A 22,918-nucleotide genomic window follows, 5' to 3' on the forward strand; every position below is an offset into this window, starting at 1 on the left:
AGATCCTCTTGGGTGCACTGTGTCAATAGATCTTGGTTTAAGATTGTTCTGGGCCAAAAGATATGGAGGATTTTTCTGAGGCAGGTTGTATGGAATGAAGACAGTTTGGCCATGTCATACTTTCTCATTCCCCAGCATTCTGCACTATAAAGTAGTGTTGAAAGTACGCAGCTCTGATAAATCTTGAGTTTGATTTTGGTGTTGTATTTTGATGATTTCCAGACTGTATTTAAGCTTGTTCCACCATCCTGGCTGGTGGTGCTGTCCAAGCATGTGAATGTTTCTACACTGGTGAGAACATAATCCTCTATCTGTACTGGTGATGGAAAGGGCGTGGATGCACAGACCAGATTTTCACTCTACGAAATGTAATACAACAGTACTTAGAATGGCCATGGCAACTCTACATACATTTCATAGACTTTGAGAAGGCTTTTGATAGCATTCACAGGGCCAGTCTACAGTGCATTCTGCGGGCATATGGAAGTTAAAGAGTCCTTTTAACTCAGTATTTTCTCCTCAATAAGGTATTTATATACTGTAATCAAGTCACCTCCTAATCTTCATTTTGATTTAACCTTTTAAGTCCCTCACTCTAAGGCATTTTCTCCAGCCCTTGAATCATTTTTATGGCTCATATACAGAGATCAAATCTCTTTCCTAGTCCTACTCACTACTCCCCTCTGTATACATTCAAGGATCACATTAGCTCTTTCTGCTAGAGCGTCACACTGGGAGCTCATGTTGACTTGTTTGTCTACTATAACCCCTACATCCTTTTCAGAATCGCTGCTTTCCAGGATAAAGTCCCCATTCTCTGAATCTATGAATAAAGGCTGCAGCACAGTGGCATCTGCAATCGGGCAGCGGTGAGCAAGGACTGTTGGCACTTGAGCTTGGCACAACATTGTTTTTAGCTCCAGGTTCCCCTTAGCAGTCTCTCTTTCATTGTCACTGTGCCTACCAGTCCCAAACCATCTTCTTGTTCTCTCTTTCCAAGATGAAGGTCCGGAATGCCATCAGATCTATTTTTTTATTATTTTTACCCCATCCCTCCCTGCCACTGACCCTATAGTAAAAAGAGAATCAATCATAGAATATCAGGGTTGGAAGGGACCTCAGGAGGTCATCTAGTCCAACCCCCTGCTCAAAGCAGGACTGATCCCCAATTAAATCATCCCAGCCAAGGCTTTGTCAAGCCTGACCTTAAAAACTTCTAAGGAAGGAGATTCCACCACCTCCCTAGGTAACACATTCCAGTGTTTCACCACCGTTCTAGTGAAAATTTTTTTCCTAATATCCAACCTAAACCTCCCACTCTGCAACTTGAGACCATTACTCCTTGTTCTGTCATCTGCTACCACTGAGAACAGTCTAGAGCCATCCTCTTTAGAACCCCCTTTCAGGTAGTTGAAAGCAGCTATCAAATTCCCCCTCATTCTTCTCTTCCGTAGACTAAACATCCCCAGTTCCCTCAGCCTCTCCTCATAAGTCATGTGTTCCAGTCCCCTAATCATTTTTGTTGCCCTCCGCTGGACTCTTTCCAATTTTTCCACATCCTTCTTGTAGTGTGGGGCCCAAAACTGAACACAGTACTCCAGATGAGGCCTCACCAGTGTCGAATAGAGGGGAACGATCACGTCCCTCAATTTGCTGGCAATGCCCCTACTTGTACATCCCAAAATGCCATTGGCCTTCTTGGCAACAAAGGCACACTGTTGACTCATATCCAGCTTCTCGTCTACTGTCACCCCTAGGTCCTTTTCTGCAGAACTGCTGCCGAGCCATTCAGTCCCCAGTCTGTAGCGGTGCATTGGATTCTTCCGTCCTAAGTGCAGGACTCTGCACTTGTCCTTGTTGAACCTCATCAGATTTCTTTTGGCCCAATCCTCCAATTTGTCTAGGTCCCTCCGTATCCTATCCCTATCCTCCAGCATATCTACCTGGTAACATAAGAGCATCTCCCTAAAGGGCCTAATCTTGAAAATTGTTCTGTCCCTTTGTGGAGATGTGGCTCAGCAGTGGTGCAGGTATCCATCCATGCAAAGCAATTTGCCCAGTCAAACCTTATGTCTCCTTCCCTACAGGCACCACCCAGAGGTGGGGGAGGAGGAGATTATGAAAATCAGAAAAATCCAGGTTACACAAACATTTCTTCCTATGAGTAACCATGGTTGACTTTTAACCACTTTTCTCTCACTTCAGTTCTTTACTAGCATGATCACTATAGAAATGTTACCAATATGTAAAGGCCTGTCAGAGGCAAATATAATAATATTTGGACAAATATTTGATTTTTTTTTTTTACTGTAGCACCTAGGAGCTGTTGTCAAGGACCAGAGCTCTATTGTGCTAGGCACTGTACAAACACAAAACAAAAAGACAGCCACTTCCCGAACCAACTTACAATCTAAGTATAAAACAAGTGACAAAAAATGGATACAAACAAATAGATGGAGGAGCGGGGGGCAAGAAAACAATGAGACAGGACTGGTCAGCATGATAGGTCTTAGCACACCAGCAGCCTATTATCAAGTTTTTTATAGGCATCCTGGAAAAGAAGAGTTTTGAGGGAGGATAATGAGTTAGTTTTGCAATTGTTTATGGGTTGCTCCTCTCCAGAGTAAGGGACAGCATGAGAGAAAGCATGGTGGGGCTAGGCTGTGAAGGGCCTTGAAAGTGAAGCTGAGTAGCTTATGTTTGATGTGATAGAAAAAGGGGAGACGGTGGAGGGATGCAAAGAGTGGGGTAACAGGGTCCAAGTAACCTGCTAGGAAAATTATCTTTGCAGCAGCATTCTGAATGGATATGAGCTGGGTAAGACTGTATTTGTCAAGGCCAGAGAGAAGGATGTTGTAGTAATTGAGACATGAGAGGAGAAAGCCTAGACAAAAGTTTTAGCTGTGTGGATGCATAGGAAAGGCCATATCTTAGCAATTTTAGGCAGAAAGAATCTGTAAGGTTTAGACATTGCTTAGATGCAAGGACCTAGAGACAGATCCGAATCAAAGATGACATCAAGGTAACAGGCCCGCATAGTATGCAAGATGGTGGTAGTGCTACAGTGATCAAGAAAGGAGATAATGGGGAAAGCTTGGGGGAATATTAAGAGCTCTGTTTTATCCATATTGTGCTTGGCTGACGGTTAGACATCTACGAGGAAATGTCCAAGAGACAGGCCAAGATTTTCATTTGGATAGGAGACAGGTCTGGAGAGAAGGTATGGAGAAGGAGAAGAGACAGGGACCAAAGACAGATCCCCCACAGAAAATTTGAAAGGGTAAGAGGAGGATCTTCTGAAGCAGTATTTCCCAAACTTGGGACGCCGCTTGTTCAGGGAAAGCCCCGGCAGGCCGGGCCGGTTTGTTTACCTGCTGCGTCTGCAGGTTTGGCTGATCGCGGCTCCCACTGGCCGCGGTTCGCCGCTGCAGGCCAATGGGGGCTGCGGAAAGCGGCACTGAGGGACGTCCCGGCCGCCGCTTCCCACAGCCCCCATTGGCCTGCAGCGGCGAACCGCGGCCAGTGGGAGCCGTGATCGGCCAAACCTGCAGACGCGGCAGGTAAACAAACCGGCCCGGCCTGCCGGGGCTTTCCCTGAACAAGCGGCGTCCCATGTTTGGGAAACACTGTTCTGAAGCATATGCTGAAGGAGAAATTAGAGAGGAAGGAGGAGAACTTGGTGAGTTACTTGGTATGCTTGGGGTTTCATCCCCGATACATCAAGCAGTTGCCCAGGATTGCTCAGTAGTATATACAATAAAAGGTTTTTTTCCTGTAGTCATTTATCATTATTGTCCATTGCTGATTTGGTACCAGATTGCCTCAGTGCATTGCTCTCTCTGGTGCCTCATTCTTTGGTCTCAAGGTTATGCACAGCTTTTCCTCATTACTTTTTTCTTATTTTTGATAGTTTGAAGAAATATTGTTGTTTTTTGGCCCACCCTTGTATTTATTCTGTTTTAGCTTATGTCTTGGGCTCCCCACCACCTTCTTTGCAGTATTTACAGCAATCCTGATGTGCATTTAATAAAATGTTTTCCCTATTTCTGTCAAAGACATGTGATCTAACGGAATGCAAATAGCAGGTGATTCACAGGAAATCTCATTAGCCTCATTGATTGCCTTTCAGCATGTTTTTTTTTTTTCTGTTTTTGAGAGAGAGAATATTTACTAGGATGCTAATAAAGCTAGCCCATTCAACGGCTAATGTTTAGGTGGAAAAATGTACAGTTCAATATATGTTAAACTCAAAGGTTTATATAGCACATACAGTTTATATCAGAGGCAAGACACTGTTCATTACACTGTGTTGCCAACTCTTGCAATTTTATCACGAGTCTTGTGATATGCAGTGTTTTGCTTAAAGCCGCAGGTCCTAGAATCCAATGATTTATATGAGACTCTGAGCTTTCATTTTTTAAAAGTAAGTTTCTAGCCTTCATGGTTCAGGAGAAAAGCTTGAAAACTTGAATCCTAAGACTCAAAATCCAAAAGGAACCCAAATTTTATTATGTTTAAGGCTATCTCATGATTTTTGAGGGCCTGACTGATGGTTTCTGAATGCTTGGGGTTGGCAGTGCTGTAATAGCAAGGAGGCATGCTGTTTAAGGATGAAGTTACAGGGATTCTGTTGGCTTGAAAAATAACATTCCTGTAAAATGCTGTACCTTCAGTAATTCTATATTTAAATATGATTATACAAATAAATGTAATTGCTTCTAAGATTCCTGTAAATGAAAGAAATTAGCTAAAAAGTCTGTTCCATTTGCTTATTTTGTGCATTGGCAACATTTTATCGGTTTCATTTTTTACAATTTTTTTTAAAGATCAGTTGAATTGATCTCACCCACAGCTCTGGGAAGAGTTCACATATATGCCTTTTCTCATGCTCTTCAGTAGGGTGTTTACTTGTAAAAGTAGCAACAAACCTGAAACTGAAGAGGCAGCAATCAGGCACATGAACAAAAAGAAGTGCAGGAGGGTTGGGCCCGAGAATTTTTTGCATGGTTTAACCTCTCAAAATCCAAACGTTTCTTCTAAACAAGAACAGGGGAGAATGCTATTGGAAGGCTGAATTGATGGGTCTTGATCTTGTGAGCCCTCCAGTCTAATGGGAGTTTTCCACATGAAGGACCACACCCTATTTTACTGTGCACTCTGTGTTAATATATTAACATTAATTTTTGTGACAGAATTTAAGATTGTCTCAATTTGGATGAATTGCAATAATGTGTCAATTTTAGCAGGATTCTGAGATGCACGAAGAAAGATGTCAAATTAAGAAAAGGGTATAAAAAAAACCCCAGTAGATATGGGAGCAACTCCTGCAGTAGACGTAGTTTTAGGACTGCTGCAGCAGTAAAAATAAAAGCAGGAGAGACTTACTAGCTAACTGCCTGGGGATGAAAAAGAAGTCCAGTACACAGTGTCTCCCGACTCTAAAAAAAAAAAAAAAAAAAAGCAGCACTGATTGCTTTCACTACTCAGTGCAGACACAGTCTCTAGAGTCTAGAGACTGTCTGCACTGAGTAGTGAAAGCACATGCATTTACTACTGACATTAGTGGGAGTTACATATGTATGCCAGTAACTGAAGGCAGACTTTGGCTCCATGTAAACACCTTTCTGAAGAACTTAAACAGCATCTTTGATAAAACTAGTAGATTCTTGGAGATTAGAGGGAAATGCAATTCACCGCCAAACTACTATGCTTCACAAGATCAGCAGATGTATTCTTTCTTTAAAATATACATATCTGTTGGAGGTGAACCCAACATAAGGTCAAAAAGTAGACCTGGTCAGACTACTAATTTTGTCGGAGGAGTTACATTTGAAAAGTGTTATGGTTACCAACCATCTAGGAATCAAGCCTCCTTCAGAAGTAAAGCCAATGAGTTTTTAAGGCAGCTCCCCCTCACATGTTGTCAAGGTTCCTCCCCCACTCTGAACTCTAGGGTACAGATGTGGGGACCTGCATGAAAATCTCCTAAGCTTACTTTTACCAGTTTAGGTTAAAACTTCCCCAAGGTACAAATTAATTTTATCCTTTGTCCTTGGAATGACCACTGCCACCACCAAACTCTAACTGGGTTTACTGGGAAACGTAGTTTGGACACATCTTTCCCCCCAAAATCCTCCCAACCCTTGCACCCCACTTCCTCGGAAAGGTTTGGTAAAAACCCTCACCAATTTGCATAGGTGACCACAGACCCAAACCCTTGGATCTGAGAACAATGAAAAAGCATTCAGTTTTCTTACAAGAAGACTTTTAATAGAAATAGAAGTAAATAGGAGTAAAGGAATCACCCCTGTAAAATCAGGATGGTAGGTACCTTACAGGGTAATTAGATTCAAAACATAGAGAATCCCTCTAGGCAAAACCTTAAGTTACAAAAAAGACACACAGACAGAAATAGTCATTCTATTCAGCACAATTCTTTTCTCAGCCATTTAAAGAAATCATAATCTAACGCATACCTAGCTAGATTACTTACTAAAAGTTCTAAGACTCCATTCCTGTTCTATCCCCGGCAAAGCAGCATACCAACAGACACAGACCCTTTGTTTCTCTCCCTCTTCCCAGCTTTTGAAAGTATCTTGTCTCCTCATTGGTCATTTTGGTCAGGTGCCAGCGAGGTTACCTTTAGCTTCTTAACCCTTTACAGGTGAGAGGATTTTTCCTCTGGCCAGGAGGGATTTTAAAGGGGTTTACCCTTCCCTTTATATTTATGACACATGTCAATGGGGGGAGGGGAGTCCAACCCTGTAATGTGAATGGTACAGCCCAGTGGTACTATCAACTACCAATTATTTGTTTGCCACAGATGGTCTAGGAGCTCCCTCTGGTTGAAGCCATTGTTTGAAGCACACTATTAAAGTGAGGCTAAGCCAGAGCTGTCCCTTGGGTAGGGCGAACCAGGGCAACCGCTCCAGGCCCTGCACTTTTTGGGACCCCACAGGCCAGTGCGATTGGCTGGCACGGTCTGTCCCTGAAGAGACGAATCTGTCACTTCCACCCTGGGCCCCATACCCTCCTAGGGACGGTCCTGGGCTAAGCACACTGTAAGCGTTGGCTCTTCAGGCAGGGTCTTAGAGTGAGCTTTGGCAACTCCGAAACAGGCCTCCACATCTCATAGTGTACTCACATTGTAGTTAACCTGATGCTTCTATTTAGGGCTGGGGTTACTGAGTGGTCCAATACTTCGCCTTGGTTGGTGCTGCAGTATCTTGAAAATGATTATAGCACACATACCTTAAAAAATGAGTTACCCTGTCGGATTGGTGCAGCATGGCTTCGGAATGACTGACATCTATGGACCCTGTTGCATTGACATCTCAGCATGATTAGGCTGCTGTGGCACCTCCCTAGAAACAGGTGATTCATGCTTTAAGATAAAACTGGTGCTTCACTACCTACTCTGGAACATGGCTCTTTGGCAGTGTTTCCCAAACTTGGGATGCCGCTTGTTCAGGGAAAGCCCCTGGTGAGCTGGGCCAGTTTGTTTACCTGCTGCATCTGCAGGTTCAGCTAATCGCAGCTCCCACTGGCTGCGGTTCACTGCTGCAGGCCAATGGGGGCTGCGGGAAGTGGCAGCTGTAACGTCTCTTGGCCCGCGCCGCTTCCTGCAGCCCCCATTGGCTTCCTTTGCAGACTGGCTTCTCTGCTTCTAACAGTTGTAAAGGAGAACAGGTCCATGTGTAGCTTTCATGATGTTTGGTGCACTGCTATGGCCATACTTTTGCCCGAACCCTGTCTGGCCAATGCTTGATGGTTAATGCAGTCTGGCCAAGCCCTGCAATCATTATTTCCAGTACCAAGATAAATGAGGTATTGCCTTATAGAGCTTGATCTTTCAGCATTCTTTTTCTGGACTTTGTGCCTCAGAGCCTGCTGTAGGGTCTCTGCCTATGTGTAGCTATCTGAACACGTGGCCTCCCACTGGGTATATCTATTGATGCCATAGCTGGGTCCTGGCTTTGAAAAATCTACGGGGCTTCAGTTTCAGTGAGCCCGCATGCTGTCAGCATTGGTTGGGTGCAGTGCTTAATTTGTAACGAAAGAAGTGCCAGGGCTCAAGATATTATGTGCTGGGGGTCAAGGAAGTTTTTTACATTCATAACTGATGCAGCAAACCCAGAGATGTCAGGGCTTTGAACTGCCAAGCCTAGAGATGCTGGGGCTTAGCCCTGGAACAAATTAAGCCCTGGTTGTGGATTTTAAATATGCTATAGTATTATCTGTTACTGCTGATATCTATGGTGCAGTCTGCTTTGACTGTTTTAGCACTGCAACTTAAGTCTGTCTGCTGCCTTTCTACACAGCCCCCCCTTTACCAGATTGTTTTCCCACAAAATTGGTGTATTACTTGGTTGGGGTGGGAGAGGATAATTTGGTAAAGGGGTGTGTGCAGCAAGGCAGTTAAGAGGGTGATAGAAAGTCTACATCTCTAAGGGTGTAGAGTAACGTTGCAGTGTAGGGTAGTTGTATAATAGTAAGGCATATGCTTGTGGGAGGAGGAATAGAGTGCACACACTCTTAGGTGGCTTAACTTTTCATTTCCTTGCCTTTGTGGGTTTCTGTCAGGTATGTTTTGTGTGCAGCAATCCTAATTACTTGCCACCAAAGTTTGTGTTTTATAATGTTTAATTGGGGGATCAGTTGGGGACAAAAGTGTAGCTGATGATGGAAAATATTTTACTTTTCAGAAGCTGCACATGAATCTTAAAATGTCAGCATCTATGCAGAAGCCCTCCTCTTTTGTTGGATAAAATCTGAAAGAAAGATGGAGAAGGCATTACATTCACCCAGCCCCATCAATCAGTTTTGTATGTGCCTAGCCCAATTGATCAGATTTGTGTGTCCACAAAGTAAACACTCAGTTATAATACAAATGACAACAAACAGGGGCCTGAAATCCAAAGGGTCTTTTTTTTAAAAAAAAACATATTTGTTGCACCAGATCTACTCAGGATCCACTTCCCTACTAAGTTCTATGTAGATAAACAATTGAGATCTCATCATTCAACAGTAAGAAGTAGGACTGCCATGGATAAATTTCAGCCAGATCCCAAATTCACACTGTCAGCATTCAATAAGTGGTAATTAATGTTGGAAAAGCTCATAATGACATGAACATGTACATAAAAATAAGAGAATCATTCCAGAATCCCCTTTAATTTGCTATCAGTGATATCTGACCTCTTGCAAACTTTGTAAGATTTATGGAAAAATCAATTAGTGAATGGGGTGAGTCTTCCATCTGTGATGAGGATGCCATGAAATCCAACCATTCTGGATCAGAGCAGTAGCTGTATTAACTCTCCCATAGGCTCTGACAGTCTTCTGGGATTACCAGTCAAGTTGGTAAACTGTGTCAAAAGGAGGTAAACTGATTGGGTGACTGCATAATAGACGCTAGATTCCTAGTGGAAAAAAAGAGAGAACAACCCAATGTTAAAGCCAGGATAACCAGGACAAGTGACACATTAGTCATGGAAAAAATGACATACTAGTAATGGAAAAAATGACAGTAAGAGAGAGGTTCTCTCAAAACTTGGCTCCAATATTCTCCACAATATTTATAATCCAAAAAGATGTAATAAATATTTCATCCCTTAATATACAAGAATACCATCTTTTCTAGGTTCCCTTATAATTGTATTGTTAAAGAAGAGAAGCAAAGCACAGCACAGCACGTTGCTTGAAGGCATGATAGCTAGTAAGTTTATGCCTTTGGTTGATTTGATCTGAATATTAACATGTGTTTTATGTTTGGAAATTTTAAGAACTGTTAACTACTGAATGCCCACTGGGGGCCAAATTGTGGCCTGGCTTGCACAGTGCACAAATGAGTAAGGTGTATAAAATGCCCTTTACTCCCTTGCTTTGGTGACTGCATGATGAGTAGCAGTACAAGAGGGGAAGTAGGTTCTTTGGAACCACTGTACTTCATTCCCCAACACAAGTGGGTGGAAATGGGTTGAAAGTGGGTGGAGACTTCACTCTAAGTCCCCAGCATGCCCTCAATCTACTGGCATGTCAGAAAATGAATCTTGTGCTGGGTATAGACCTGTGCAGTTTACTCTCTCACTGGAGGAGCAGAGAGACCAGGAGGGAGATTGTGACACTCTAAGCCCAGTTTATTTACTCATTGTTAACTTTTCCTAAAATAAATTAATAAAACCCTTAACGTTTTTGGCACTAAGCTGCTGGTGTACACCAGTGAGGAGCCAGCACAAAACATTTGTCCAAATCTAACTTGCTTTAGTCACACAAGTAGTCCCACTTTTTTGAATTGGAGTATGAATGGGTGAATAAGGTGAGCATGATTTGACCATTATTTTTCTGTGATCCATAAAAACTTAGGGTAATGGTTTCAAACGCAGGCACACAACATTAGGCATCTAAATTTAAATATAGACTCCTTAATATGTAGTCTTATTTTCAAAGGAACTGAGTCCCTACAGCTCCCAAAGTAGTAAATGAGTGTTATAGTTCCTTAGCCACTTACTTAGGAGCCAGCTTCAGGCATCTTAATATGAAATTGTTGGTCTTACTGTCTATTTTTTTTCCCTGCAGTAATGGAGAAATAGATTTTTTTTAATAAAAAATGAGACTCTAGAAAATGTTTCAATCCACATGATAACATTTAAAAGTAGCTCTGATGTGCACCTAAAACATTGAAAACATTCTTTTAAGTGTCAGGAAACTAGTAGACTAAATTCAAGATACTGGATGACTTCATCTTTATAACCCATCAACAAGAATTAGCTCAATAATCATGTTACAGCAAGTCAATCTCTGGATTTAATTTACTATCCCAAGGAAATCACAACTTTTTAAAAAAAATTCTTTATTCACATCTTAATATTTTCTTACATTTGCATGGTAATATTTTTATTTCATTTGCACTGCATTTGGCCTTTTATTTGCAAAGCTATCGTTTTATGATAATGCCCTTCACAATTTGCAATTGTTGTTGGGCAATGATAGACATGTTGCACCTTGTTACTGGCCTTGTTGCAAGAATTAGAACAGATGATCATAATGATCCTTTCTGACTTAATATCTATGGATTTATATTTCAAACAGTGGAAGTTAGTGGAGAATCAGGCCTCTTAATTTCTGCTCTTTTCAAATAAAGTAAGATTACTACTAATCAAATAGGAAAAGGACATAAAAGGTAGGTGCAAATTATTTCCCAGCTTCTAAGAGGACAGTTAAAATGGAAAATGAAAAAAAAAATCCTTAAAAATTAGTCTTGTAACCTAGTCCAGTGGAACAAATTTGAGAATGCAGAAAGCAGGGTTATAATTTATATTCCTAGACAATAAAATGTGAAATATGTTCCACAGGAAGTAGAGAAAATGTTATTCCTTCACAATATAAATGAATTTTAAAGTGCACATATGTTAAATATGCATCACATTGATAAATTCTTTATCAATGCATAATATATTCATATTGCTCCAGTACTGTGCTAGGTTTTTTTTGCAGGAAAACTCATGATGGTGGGATTCCTGCCTACAGAGTATAAAAGCATAATTTAAACAAATAGATTAGCTACTGTACCTTTAAGATACTTAAAGGGGACAGGATGGTGTGGAAAATGAAATGTAGCCATAATTGTTAAGGTGTGTGACATACTTTATATGGTTTATGCTGTTATACCTATACCAAGATGCATTCAATTAAAGAACTCATCTCTGATATGTATTCTAGCATGCTCCTGGGAACTAATCCAATGTCTTTAGCTATCTGTTTTACATGAAACCAATTACTGTAATGTCTCTAATGTCTAAGTGGTATTGTTGTAAGTGCCATTTTACCATTGCCCTGAGTATTTATTTCTAGGATATCTATCTACTATTCAAATTTATTAGGCTTTCAAGAATACTTTCTCCACAGGGTCACATTAGCATTTATGTATCCCTCAGACAGATAGTCAAGTGAAGTTTAATAAGATAAATAATCAGCTTACTTAACTCAGTGCTTTCCACTTTCATTTACATACAATGACCTCTTACCAGTGCTTAACCTTCCACTGTCCTCATCTTAAGTTTTCAATGAAAGCCTATATGAATTTTTGCTTATAATCTTCCAGTCTCCCCTTCTGATGTGTGGACCATGTTGATTCATCCCTTCTGAAGAACCACACTCTGGCAAACTTTGAGAGTGAGTATGATCTAATGGTTAAAGCACAGCAGTGGGAGTCCACATATATGAGTTCTGTTCCTGGTTACTATAATTTATTACTTCTTTGCAGTAGTACTCAAATGCCCCTACCTGAATTAGAGCCTCAGTTCTGCTACTGTCAGACCAAGTGTCTTTGCTTAAGATATTTCTCCTCTCTGTGCTTTAGTTTCTCCAGCAGTACAATGGGAATAATTATCAACTACACACAGGTTTTGAGAGACTTCATTCATTAATATATTTATCTCTTAGAGCAGGTATAGAGCAGTTCCAAATGGAAGCGGGGGAATGGTCCTGCTGTTGTGGGGAACTTTTCTGGCTTATACACTACCCCGGTGAAATGGGCTAGCGAAAGGATCTGAGTCCTCACTCCCACTTCCTTTACCCAGAGGCTGCCTGACCTCAGAGGCTCCCCTTCCACTCTTGTGTGGCAGAGTCCTCATAACCCCAACAAGGCTGGGCCCAGGATTCCTCGGGGACTCGACCCACAAGCTGTCATGGTCACTTAGGGTAGGGGTTAGGGTGTTCCCACTCCAGGGTGCTCTCTCTGCACTGGATGCTTCCCTGACCCACTGATCATTACATACAGTTCAAAGCAAATATTTTTTTTAATTGATTGCTGTTTAATAAATTGTAAGAAAAAATGGGAAAGGTTAAAGGAAAACACATAACCCTACTCTGTGGCATGAGGACATCACAACCAGCAGTCTCTGGATTGTAAGGGAAGTTCAGTCTGTTCCTCACAAGTCCCAGATCTCCTTCTCAGGCCCTGGCTGTGCTTCAGGGTTGCTGCGGGTTGGACACTTGCTCTGGCGGCAGCCACATGCCCTCAGACTTCAGGTGGCAGGACCCTTCTTCCCAGCGTCACCCCTGCCCCGTCAAGGTTACAATCCCCCTCCAAGTCTGGCCTGCCAGGTGTCTTGGCTGGGGGCATCTCTCTGTGCTGGGCCTGCTGCCCAGGGTTCCCCTTGCTCACTGCACTTGGCTCTGGACTGCTCCAGCTCCAGTTCCACTCTGCCTCAGCACGGCTGCTGCTGCTGCTCTGCTTCCAGATCCCTGGGCTGCTTCTCTGGCCTCTCTGGCTCTGGTTGCTACAGCTCTCCTCCCAGGACAGGTCTGCTCTCCAGGCTGCTTCTGTGACTCTGCTCCCAACACAGCTTGGGCCCCTGCTCCACAGTTGCCAACTTTCACGCAGTAAATAAGCACCCTGACTTTCACAATAAGCCAAAAAATCAAGCTAATCCCATTTCAGTAAAAGGCTAAAACAAGCCAATCCCTAAGAATCCAAACACTCTATGTGACTAGATCCCCCCAGTATGCAGTCTGCGACTGTGGTGGGCCCACTGTGCACCCCTGACTTCCCCCCCCTTGCTCCTGCTTGCCCCCCCTTGCCAAGAGCTGATAAAAAAAATGCAACAAGCCAAAAACTAGCCAACAAGCAACTCACAAACCAATTAAGCCAAGACCAACCCCAATTTCTGCATTTTTCCCCCAGGTTTGACATGTCTGCCCTGCTGTCTCCTTAGCTCAGCCCCACTCTGTCTGACCCAGGCAATTCCAGCTCACATGGAGGACAGGACCCCCTGGCTTCCTGACTCCCTGATTAGCTTGCCTGCCCTGTCAATGAGGCTGACCTGGAGCATTGGCCTCTCCCCATTGTTCCTGGGGACTTTCAGTCTCAGTGTCCTGATTTCCTATCAACCCTGACCCTTCCCCTTCCTTTTGGTACTGGGAGCTAGCCAACCAAAACACCGCCACTGAGTTTTCGTAAGGGGACAACAGTCCTTACACAAATCAAAATTCTCCACTCAAATGCAGTGATGGCAGAGTTTTACATGTATTTTGCATAGATGTAAATGACTACACAAGGGAAAGAACCTTAGAATCAACTGATTGGAGCACTGGGTAACTTGAGGGAGGTCTGCAAAGGTGGCTTACTGTCACTTTTGCATGCCCCAAACCTGTATAACACAGTTCAAGGCAACTGGGATATACAGGTGGTCCTTCAAGGGCACCCACTTTAGGCTCCTGGCTCCTCAGCCATCACCTCTCTTGGGTGGAGATCTCTCTCTCTCTCTCCTGACCAGGGTATTTCCACACTGCACTCGTTCCCTGCCTAATATCCCTGACATCCCTAATATCCCCAGCAAGCCAGACTGCCTAAACAGGCCAGCGTCTGCACTTTGCTTTCTCTTTGAAGGCTATGAATAGCTGTAATTTCCAGCAGTTATGAGTTACCACAGAGCTCTTCCTAAGTAGACGCATTTGCCCCCTCCGGTATTTGTTTCCATACTTTGGGAAAGTAACTTGATTCCTCTTGTATACTGACATGGGGAGATCCACACCCCTCCTCCCTGTCATCTATACTATTTGCATTTTGGCTACAACAGTCTCTCACAGGTTTGAAGCTAACTGAGGTCTGATTTATCCCTTCTGCTTACAGCACCCCTGACCAATCTGGGCCTGCATAGAAATCTTTGCTGTAGGTAGAGCGAAGGCTTTTCCATGAGGAACTTTAACTGAGATTTCACATTTGAGGGACATTTGGTGGGGTTTCTTGACATGGGGCTTAACTTAATTTTAGCAGTCCCAGTGTCTCTCCATCTAATGAACGTCTCCCCACTGACTACCACCTTTCGCTTCCACTGCGGGGTACAGCATGACATGTGGGTGGTGGTTTGGGGTGTGAATGGCTTAGCATGAACAGTATGTGTAATTGGCAGACTGGATGTGGGACTCCCTGTCTCCAGACAGTTAGTCACACAATTAACTATGAGATTGGGGTATAGCTGCCCCTTCCAGCACTGCACTGTGTCTCAGTGAGCAGAGAGGAAAATCATGGGCAAAGTGACCCTGCTGGCCACATATGGAACACTGCTATTCCAATCTCAGGGCTTCTTGGAAGTGGTTTCCCTCCCCACTGGATGTGGGTTTCTGCTTGGGCCTGATCCTTGTGCTCTGATCCCATTTCATTCCTGTCAGGTTTTCTATCAAACCCAGGCTCAATCCCCACAAAATGGTCTGCCCACTTCCCAGCTACAGTTACATATCTGGGATTTTACCTATTAACTGAGATTTCAAGTTGGGGTAGCAGAGTGTATAGAATTGTTCAGAACCCATTAATTTGTAGGCCTCATTGACTGTAGTAATCCCTCCTCCCCCCCACAGTTCCCTATTTTCATACATAACCCTTAATTTGAATTAAAAAAACCTCACCATTGGTCATTTCTCCTTTTTTTTTGAACCCCCCAAACCCTCTCATAAACCTTTCATAGGTCAGCTTAAACTTTTGCAGAAAAGCTTGTTTACATCACTCATAATTTTTATAGTTCTCTCTGTCCATTAGAGGGGAAATGTCCAAAGCCTTTGTCCCTCACAATAGTAGAGGCACATGCCATACTATGTCCATCAGCTTGTTCAATTCACGCCCTGTTTCTAAGGCAGTGGTTTTCAACCTGTGATCCATGGACCCCTGGGGGTCTGCAGACTCTGTCCAAGATTTCCAAAGGGGCTGCATGTCCATTCAAAGTTTTTTGTTTTTTTTTAGGGGACTGCAAATTAAAAAAAGGGTTGAAAACCACTGTTCTAAGGTATTTAAAAACACATCCATGTCATCACCCACTCTAAAGTGAGGAAGCATTTTAGAATCTGTGCTACCCACCGAGATGGGTTTTTGCTTCACCTATGGTTCTGTGGGTGCAGTTTCTCCATCTGGAGCTGTTGATGTTGCTCCTTCTCCTTCTCCCTTTCTCCTCAAGCTGGTACTTGACTTGTCTTCTCTCTTGTACTGATGCTGCCTCTCCCGATTCGCTCTGTTGCTCTGTCTGCAAGCAGGTGGGTTTCTACTCACACTCTGTCTCTCTCCCATCAGAGCCTCTCTAGCTCTAACTTTCAATCTGTCCACAATTCCTGTTGCAGAGGTGCCTTTGATCCCAATGGAATACGGTTGCTGCCTCTATCAGCTTCTCTCAGGGCTCCCTTCAAGGAGTCAGTTACAAGATTTCCCCTGCTTGATGGACCCTCAACCAGTAGGCTGGATGCTTCTTGGGAACATGGACCATCATTCCTTTTCTGTACAGCAGATCTACTAGCTCAATAGTTCTCAACCTATTTACCATTGTGGGCCACATATGCAGCTCTTTGTGTGTTATGTGGGCCACACCCACACAATATATATACTACCTGTATGGCCCTGAGGATGTCATATGGGCTGCAGCAGTGTGCTGATTAGGCCGCAAGTGGGCCGCGGACTGAGAACCACTGTACTAGCTGCGCTCTGTTCTGTTCCCCGGTATTGAGCTGCCTTTTTTTTTTTTCCCATAGCTCAAGCAGCTGACCTTTCTTCAGCTGTTCATAATTCGTTTTTCTCTGTCTCTTTTAACGATTTGTTTCCCAAAAAAACTATGAGACTTCTCTATGGTTTTCCCTTCTATAGTACTTGCTTATACACTGCTGGTACTATGGCAATTCACATTGTCATAGATCACAGTGCCCTGTATTTCCCCTCTGGGATTTGCCAACGGCACCCACTCTAGACTCCTGGCTCCTCAGCTGTCACCTCTCTTGGGCAGAGACCTGCCTTTCTCTCTCTCCTGACTGGGGGTTTTGCAGGCTGCGTAGTTCCTGCCTCCACGGTAATATCCCCAGAAAGCAAGGTGGCATAAACAGGCCAGTGTCTGCACTTTGCTTTCTTTCAAAGGTTATGAACAGCTGTAGTTGCCAGCAGTGACAGGTTACCACACAGCCCTTATAAGCAAACATTTATTCTTAAGATCGAAGTATTACAAAGAAAATGTATTAAAAAACAAAACAAAACAAAAATCAATAAAAGTTCCTGTACACATGCTCAAGACTTACCAGAGGTCACCCATCAGTTTTGTGGGGCTTCAGTTGGCCAAAGTCCTTCCAACCCTTCCAAGGGAGGATTCAGGCTACCTGGGATGGAAGGTCCTAACCTTTCTGGATCAGAAAGAAGGCCCTTTTAAGTCAGTTTAAACTCAGGTTATTTATCCAAAAGTCTTTTCTTGGTCTTAGATGCTGAAAAATCCAGTTTGAACCAGTATATATGAGTAGGTGGTGGTGCCACCCTGGAGATGTTACAATCTTAGGGAATTTGCTTAATCACCCTGACTGTTCTTAATTCTTGGAGCAGCTGTGATTACCCTCCCCCATAGAATTACACACAATCCTTGGGCCACAACGATATACACTTAATGTGATAAAATCACCCAAAAATATTGCAGGAAATTGCCATATCTGTCACACCTGAATGTAGTGTAATGTCAGTAAAATGATGCTATAAACATGTGTTTTGATTTTATATGAAACATATATAACGCAAGATAAATAACACAGGAAATCCCCTGACTTCTGCTTGATGCAGGGTTGAGTCAACTATGTGCAACACAGCTGAGCTACAATATAATTACAGATGGTTTGATTTCCTGATTTAGGAGTTTAAATTCTCAACTATCACTTTGCATTACCATAGTTTTTTGCATTGAATTTCTTAACGCTGATGGTGAGATAGGAGTTTTAGGGAAAACAATAGTAAAACATGCATTGAAATAAACACATTGTGCAAAGGAAAATTCCAGTGAACAGAAAATGATTATTTATTAAGTAATTGTTCAGCACTGTGCAGGAGGCACTGGGGGGAGAGGGAGGCGCAGTGTCAGGGTGTGCTTGGGGGAGGGGGAAGAACTGGACGGGAAGAGACGGAGCGGGGGAGGAGCTTGGGGGAAATGGTGGAGTGGGGTTAGGGCCTGGAGTGGAGCGGGGGCGGGGGCTTGGAGGAAGGGGTGGAGTAGGGGTGGGGCCTGGAGCAGAGCAAGGGTTGAGCACCCCCAGGGCAAGGAGGAAGCCAGCGCCTGTGAGGGAAGTAGTGAAGAGGTGTCCTATAAAACAGCATGAGAGTGGAATCAATAGAGGGAAGATGTCAGACCCTCAAGGGGTTCATCTTATTTATCACCATAGAGCTGTGACTCAGCATGAAGCTGCTTGTGCTCTGCACCACATGGCACTGGAGCATGAGCAATAAGCATCACACTTTCAATTTTTCAATCTGTCCCTTTTGGGGCGAGCCCTGGCTGACTCAGGGCCTCCTGCAGCTGCAGCTCTGGTAGAATTGCCTGAACAAGCCTTGGCAATCTCAATCAACCAATGAAGTTTATACACATCATACTCGAGCTCAAAGTCCAGATATCTTTGGGGCAGAAGGCAGGGGAGAAACTTGGCATAACAAGTATGTTTCAAAGGAAAGATTTGAATGCAGAGAGGGATGTTAATGCACAAGGAGCTGGTGCTTTTATTGGATTGTTATTGCCCAAGAAACTAAACTAAGAAAATAAGAGAGTCAAAGCAAGTACTGCAAGCAGCTCTAAATTTGGGACCTATTTAGAAAGCCCTTTCTGTTGTTATCTTAAAGGAACACGGAATTTAAAGACTGATAAGAAGGACGTAAGTCTCCCCCTTATCCTTAAGATGTCATCAGTAGGAACCCCTGATAGTATTTCTCCTGAGACTCTCTGGAGTGAACAGAGTTTTCTAGATCCCAAGCGCCTGCCCCCCCCGTGGATGGATTTTAAACTGAGTGTTCTATAATGGCTCCAGAAAACTCTGTCCTAATGAATGAGGAATATAAGTTATTTCTAGACATTTTGAAGCAGACCCTACTGCTGAAATAACTGCCTGAGAAAAAAGGCGCTGAACAGGCTCTGCATTTATTATGACCTGGCAACATTTCTGCTGTCTAAAGTAATTAATATTTACTTGAATGCGTATATATTTTCAGAGAGATCCTGGAATCCATGATCTTTCATTATTTCATGCATAAAGGTGAACTGCCAAAGCAGTAATATAAACAGGGAGAAAGCCTGATTTCTGGTCTAACTTCCCTTCAAACTAGGTTGCATGGGGCATTCAACACAGACATAATTTAAAACTAACTTTTTTTAAGTCCTCTCCACCTGCTGGTGATTCCTTCTTATTACTTTGTGGTTGCTTGGACTCCTGTCATGGTGATAGATGCAGTACATGTCCAGGAGCGTTTGGATCTGAAGTCTGCTCTCAGCGATCTCTGCTTTGAATACAACTTTTTTGTACATATATCAGATTCTTACTCTAATTGTAGGAAACTAATATAGTCACTTCATAGCAGAACTAAAAAAAATGATACTACACTGACTACATTTTCAGTTACAATATTTATTACTTAGTTGTTTAACCCCCTCCCTCCCTTCCATCTTTATAAAGAAAAAAAGCTACTAATTTAGTGATATACGAGTAAAAATTAGAAACCCCATCATTAATAAATGTTTTCTAACCTCCTATTGTCAGCAACACCAGTGCTTTTGCTTCTAAGGAAGGAGAATGTTCCTGTGTGTCCCCTACAATAGTTAATTTCACGTGCTTTTTAAAGTGACAGCCACATTGAATTTTTTGATATGCAGCTCAATGATGTTAAAGTAATAAGGGTTCCAGATAGGTCTTTGTATCATATCCAATCATTTACATGCTACTTAAGCACAAACACTGATGTCAATGTTTCTTTAAAATAACATTTATCATCCTACTGTATTCTAAAAGTTCCTAATTTAGGGCCTGCCACTTAGTACCTGTAATTCTCATTTAAGTCAAGGAGAGCTGCACAACTGCAACGCTGACTATGCCGGCTACACATAGCTCTGTGGATGAAGGGAAAGCAGTGGATGTATTGTATCTTGACTTTAGCAAAGCTTTTGACACGGTCTCCCACAGTATTCTTGTCAGCAAGTTAAAGAAGTACGGGCTGGATGAATGCACTATAAGGTGGGTAGAAAGTTGGCTAGATTGTCGGGCTCAACGGGTAGTGATCAATGGCTCCATGTCTAGTTGGCAGCCGGTGTCAAGTGGAGTGCCCCAGGGGTCGGTCCTGGGGCCGGTTTTGTTCAATATCTTCATAAATGATCTGGAGGATGGTGTGGATTGCACTCTCAGCAAATTTGCGGATGATACTAAACTAGGAGAAGTGGTAGATACGCTGGAGGGCAGGGATAGGATACAGAGGGACCTAGACAAATTGGAGGATTGGGCCAAAAGAAATCTGATGAGGTTCAATAAGGATAAGTGCAGGATGCTGCACTTAGGACGGAAGAACCCAATGCACAGCTACAGACTAGGGACCGAATGGCTAGGCAGCAGTTCTGCGGAAAAGGACCTGGGGTGACAGTGGACGAGAAGCTGGATATGAGTCAGCAGCGTGCCCTTGTTGCCAAGAAGGCCAATGGCATTTTGGGATGTATAAGTAGGGGCATAGCGAGCAGATCGAGGGACGTGATCGTCCCCCTCTATTCGACATTGGTGAGGCCACATCTGGAGTACTGTGTCCAGTTTTGGGCCCCACACTACAAGAAGGATGTGGATAAATTGGAGAGCGTCCAGCGAAGGGCAACAAAAATGATTAGGGGTCTGGAACACATGACTTATGAGAGGCTGAGGGAACTGGGATTGTTTAGTCTGCAGAAGAGACGAATGAGGGGGGATTTGATAGCTGCTTTCAACTACCTGAGAAGTGGTTCCAGAGAGGATGGTTCTAGACTATTCTCAGTGGTAGAAGAGGACAGGACAAGGAGTAATGGTCTCAAGTTGCAGTGGGGGAGGTTTAGGTTGGATATTAGGAAAAAATTTTTCCCTAGGAGGGTGGTGAAACACTGCAATGTGTTACCTAGGGAGGTGGTAGAATCTCCTTCCTTCGAAGTTTAAGGTCAGGCTTGACAAAGCCCTGGCTGGGATGATTTAATTGGGGATTGGTCCTGCTTTGAGCAGGGGGTTGGACTAGATGACCTCCTGAGGTCCCTTCCAACCCTGATATTCTATGATTCTATGATACACATTCCAGCCATGGTGCTCTGGCTTGGAGTAGACAGGAGATACGGGATCTCCTGGGCCTGCAAAGAGAAGAAACTGCAAGAACAGCCATGGACCAGCTGTAGAAATGTGGACATCTATGAGCAGATTGCATGGGGGAATGCTTTTCTTATGCCCCATCACATGAACTTATGAATTTACATATACAATTTAGCATATACAATGCTACATGGTCATTTACATTCTAGCCAAATACTGTATGGTCATTGATAGGTTGAGCTAACTTTTATATAGTCCTGTCTTGATGGGCAAAAAGGTTGTGTTTTTTAGTCATATTAGCTTAACAGGATAGAAAATCCCTGTCAAGACGGAGGCTAACTCATTTGAACTCACTGTGTTTAGCCAAGACTCTCTGAAACAGGGCTTGGGTGGCCAGACAGCCTAGTGGTTAGACTGCCTGGCTCTCAGCCCCCTGCTGGCTGAGTGGCCTCAGCCTTAAAGGCTGAAGAGGGGTAGGGACCTCCCTTTCCACCAGGGCCTCTCTTTCCACCAGGGCCCAGCCCAGGACCCTGAGCAGGGGGGTTGGTGTCCCTCCCAAAGGGGAGTCAGAATTCATTGCCCTGGGCTGCTTCCTACCAGTCCATTCATCTTGGGGCATGGCCCCTCTAGTTCAATCTATCAGGTGACTTGCTTCCTTTAAGGATCCCTCTTGTGTCCAGGACAGCACCTTGCTGGGCTCCCAGGTTCCTTTGAGCAGGGCAGCCACAAGCTGGTTAGGGCAAGCCTCACAATGTCTCTGGGGAGCACTCAGTCAGTTATCTCAGGTGCCAGGAGTTTTTTCCACAGTCTCCTCTTGGCTAAGGAACCAGCACTTGCTTGTAAATAGCTGCCCTGGCTAGCAGGCCAGGGCTCAGTCCCTTCAGGCAGGGAGACAGCTAGGTACTGCCTACCTAGGTACTGCCACCAGTCAGCCCTAAACCCCGCTCCAGGCCTGACACGGGCTGGTATAATGAGGCGTGGCTAGCTGGGCCCAAAGGTTCTGCTTAACCCCTTCTGTGCTGGTGGTTAGTTCCCCTGCTTCACCATACTCCTCACTAGGTTAAAACACAGCCAGCAAACATGGCAGTAGGCATGTTAGTCTTCATCTTGATGGGACTTTTCAATTATGTTAAAGTAACTCACTGAGCAAACATCACGGAAGAACACGCTCTTTTTGTCCACCAAGACAGAGCCTACATATATTAAATCCAACGGAAATCATGCTCTATGGGTATCTCTCCTATTTGGAAGGCTCGGTGTTAGTCCTGGCTCTGTTATAGACTTCCGTTATTATCCCAGCTTGGTATTGTCCGCAAACTTTATAAGTGTACTATCTATGCAGAAAGCTGCAGTGAAGGGGGTTATGAGCGTGGTTGAGACTGTCAGAGGTAGGATGCCTGGCAGTAAGCTATGGATGAGAGACTCCTGAGGCAAGAGTTCAAGAGCAGCAGGGTTAATCTCCGAGTTGTCATTTTCAGATTTGGTTTGCTATATTGGGAAAATGAAAAAAGAATAAAAGCCTGGTCAGAAGGACCTGAGAGACTGTTTGTTTAGTGTGAATGTAAAGAGAACACCCTAAAAAGGGGATGAATTGTTAGCTGGGCACACTGGCCATAAGGGGGTGCACGGGCAATAAATGGTGTTTGTGGCTGACCCAGCATGGGAAGTTGTCTAATATTATTTGGTTACAGGGATTCCAGAGACCTTGTTCTGAATTAGAGTAACAAAGACTATTAACTGTGTCTAGGTTTATACTACACAGTGAACGTGAGAAAGAATACGCCACTCAAGAAATGTTCCCCTTCTCAGAGTCCTCAATTACACACACCAGAGCCAGAAC

The 22,918-nt window shown here is 43.6% G+C and overlaps 1 long non-coding RNA gene across 2 annotated transcripts in view; it reads right to left on the reverse strand.

Annotated features, from left to right (window-relative positions):
• Positions 1-6,375: 6,375 nt before the first annotated feature.
• The window catches only part of LOC140908602 (uncharacterized), a 140,040-nt gene continuing 123,497 nt past the window's right edge, over positions 6,376-22,918 (reverse strand). For both annotated transcript variants that reach the window (XR_012157928.1, XR_012157927.1), the window contains exons 4-5: positions 17,050-17,151; positions 6,376-9,422 (exon numbers count right to left, since the gene is read on the reverse strand). This is a non-coding gene — a long non-coding RNA (uncharacterized lncRNA). The remainder of the gene's footprint in view (positions 9,423-17,049; positions 17,152-22,918) is intronic.

This window comes from Lepidochelys kempii, chromosome 3 (assembly GCF_965140265.1).
Source record: "Lepidochelys kempii isolate rLepKem1 chromosome 3, rLepKem1.hap2, whole genome shotgun sequence".
Classification (NCBI taxonomy): domain Eukaryota; kingdom Metazoa; phylum Chordata; order Testudines; family Cheloniidae; genus Lepidochelys; species Lepidochelys kempii.